This window comes from Neoarius graeffei, chromosome 1 (genome assembly GCF_027579695.1).
Source record: "Neoarius graeffei isolate fNeoGra1 chromosome 1, fNeoGra1.pri, whole genome shotgun sequence".
Classification (NCBI taxonomy): Eukaryota; Metazoa; Chordata; class Actinopteri; order Siluriformes; family Ariidae; genus Neoarius; species Neoarius graeffei.
This window is the reverse complement of record NC_083569.1, coordinates 87,364,598-87,367,810: the sequence shown is the minus strand read 5'-3', so window position 1 is coordinate 87,367,810 and position 3,213 is coordinate 87,364,598. Positions and strand designations below refer to the sequence as shown.

The window sequence follows — 3,213 nt, the reverse complement described above, 5'->3', positions numbered from 1 at the left end:
GCGCTGTCGCCTCACAGCAAGAAGGTCCTGGGTTCGAGCCCCATGGCCGGCAAGGGCCTTTCTGTGCGGAGTTTGCATGTTCTCCCCGTGTCCGCGTGGGTTTCCTGCAGGTGCTCCGGTTTCCCCCACAGTCCAAAGACATGCAGGTTAGGTTAACTGGTGACTCTAAATTGACCGTAGGTGTGAATGTGAGTGTGAATGGTTGTCTGTGTCTATGTGTCAGCCCTGTGATGACCTGGCGACTTGTCCAGGGTGTACCCCGCCTTTCGCCCGTAGTCAGCTGGGATAGGCTCCAGCTTGCCTGCGACCCTGTAGAAGGATAAAGCGGCTAGAGATAATGAGATGAGAAATATGGTTCATGTTTGCGCTGTTTGTGGTTCCAATCGTTCAAACAGAGAAAAAGATAAACAGTATTACCGTCTCCCTGGCAGGGGCAACACCATGATCAAGAAGGTGGTTTGCTCAAGGTGAGGCCCAGCCATTGCACTCAGGCTGTGCTGACCTTTGTGAATTCTCAACTGCATAATTTCTGGTGACGGCACAGTGGTGTAGTGGTTAGCGCTGTCACCTCACAGCAAGAAGGTCCAGGTTCGAGCCCCATGGCCGGCGAGGGCCTTTCTGTGCGGAGTTTACATGTTCTCCCCGTGTCCGCGTGGGTTTCCTCCGGGTGCTCCGGTTTCCCCCACAGTCCAAAGACATGCAGGTTAGGTTAACTGGTGACTCTAAATTGACCGTAGATGTGAATGTGAGTGTGAATGGTTGTCTGTGTCTATGTGTCAGCCCTGTGATGACCTGGCGACTTGTCCAGGGTGTACCCCGCGAAAGGCCTGTAGTCAGCAGGGATAGGCTCCAGCTTGCCTGCGACCCTGTAGAACAGGATAAAGCGGCTAGACCAGGGCTCGAAATTAACTTTTTTTCTTTGTGTCCCCCAGTGGTCCCGAATTCTGTGTTGTATTGTCCCGAATGGAAGCAATAGTGTCCCCATTTTTTTCCTCTCTGAAATAACCAGTGGTTAATATTATCATATGAAGTCTCATCTCATCTCATTATCTCTAGCCGCTTTATCCTGCCCTACAGGGTCGCAGGCAAGCTGGAGCCCATCCCAGCCGACCATGGGTGAAAGGCGGGGTACACCCTGGACAAGTCGCCAGGTCATCACAGGGCTGACACATAGACTCAGACAACCATTCACACTCACATTCACACCTACGGTCAATTTAGAGTCACCAGTTAACCTAACCTGCATGTCTTTGGACTGTGGGGGAAACCGGAGCACCCGGAGGAAACCCACGCGGACACGGGGAGAACATGCAAACTCCACACAGAAAGGCCCTCGCCGGCCCCGGAGCTCGAACCCAGGACCTTCTTGCTGTGAGGCGACAGCGCTAACCACTACACCACCGTGCCGCCCATCATATGAAGTTACTATTATATTTGTAACTATGCGATTTTGAACCCTTTATATCATTTTTACAATAAGTCACAAGACACAAGCGACACATGTCCTATACATCATCTACTTCAAAATTACAGTTATTGCATTTTCAGTTTATTAAACTTTGGCGATCTCACTGTATGAATAGATACCCGTTTATTTAAAGGGGCCAACTAGCTCATTCAGAAAATGTTTCAACTCCCTACATCTGCAGTACACTTTAGTTGAAAATAAGACCCCTTTTATGTTCATTTCATCTACTTATACCTTGAATATCTGCTGGCACTTATAAGGCCAACTTATAATTTTCACCATTACCGTTATCCATTTTTATGAACTTTCCGTTATCCATTACCGTATCCATTTTATGAACTTTCCGTTATCCATTTTTATGAACTTTCCGTTATCCATTTTTATGAACTTTCGCTGCCGGGTGCAAATGTTAGCAACATCAGCATAGTGCCAGGTCCGAGCCTAGTTGTGCTGCTAACTGACTAAACTTTCTGAACTAGAAAGACACCAAGAAAACTCACTTATTCTGTTGAACGGTATCTTCCGTCAATATCATCCACATCATTCCTGTTGTATTTTATAACGTGTCGAACAGTGCTCATTCAGTTGCTAGCGTTGCCTGCAGACCAGGCGATGACACTTTGGATCCTGAAGGTCCCGGAGACGTTATGTCTGGCCTTTCAGTTTCTTCCCCGCGGTCGGTCCGCTTCAACCACTTCAGCATTTTTGTTCTGGCAAGAGTCGGCGCAGCGTGTGCGGTAGCAATTCCATTCCAAGTCCATATAATGCGGACACCGGCCGAAGATTCTAGAACAGAATGCGCTGCTCTGTATCCTACGGATGCAGGTGCATCGAAAGTGTAGCTACTATGTATTTTTCGCTGTTAACGTTTTAAAATTAAAATTGACAAATTAGGTGAATGTCTACGTATGTGTTACGGCTTTGTAAATAATATTAATGTAGAACTTTTTTTCTAGATCTATTTTTTCCATTGTCCCGGGATTGTCCCAGATATGATAATTTTGTGTCCCGATGACATTTTTTATGGTCCCCGGGACATCGGGACACCGTTAGTTTCGAGCGCTGGGCTAGACATAATGAGATGAGAGAATTTCTGGTAGTGGGGGACTGCGTTTGTGCTCTCCCCTTTCACATAATGGCGGCACGGTGGTGTAGGGGTGAGCAAGGTTGCCTCACAGCAAGAAGGTTCTGGGTTCGAACCCATCGGCCGGCAAGGGCCTTTCTGTTTGGAGTTTTCATGTTCTCCCCGTGTCTGCTTGGGTTTCCTCTGGGTGCTCTGGTTTCCCCCACAATCCAAAGACATGCAGTTAGGTTAATATGGGACAGCCTTGAGCGAGGCACCTAACTCCCAACTGCTCCCCAGGTGCTGTTAGCATGGCTGCCCACTGCTCTGGGTATGTGTGTGTGTTCATTGCCCCAGATGGGTTAAATGCAGAGAGGAAATTTCACAAGTGTGTGATGAATAAAGTTGTGCTTGCTTTCTTTTCTTTTTTTTCCCCTAGAACTTTGTCTTGAACTTCTGATTGTGGCTGAGGAACTTGACTTGGGCATTTCTTTAGAAAGGAAATATCTCTGATCCGGGAGTAGGAGACTTTTCCAACTGGGTTGGATTGACTGGTAAAGTTATCAATTGGTTAAAATCATACTTAAAAGATAGAAGCTTCTTTGTTACCCTGGGAAATTGTTCCTCAACATCAATGCCCTTGACCTGTGGTGTCCCCCAGGGGTCGATTCTTGGACCATTA

General features: G+C 47.4%; 1 pseudogene; it reads left to right on the top strand.

Moving 5' to 3' along the window:
- The first annotated feature begins 416 nt into the window (after positions 1 to 416).
- LOC132896992 (U1 spliceosomal RNA) lies at positions 417 to 571 on the top strand (annotated as a pseudogene).
- The last annotated feature ends 2,642 nt before the right edge of the window (positions 572 to 3,213 follow it).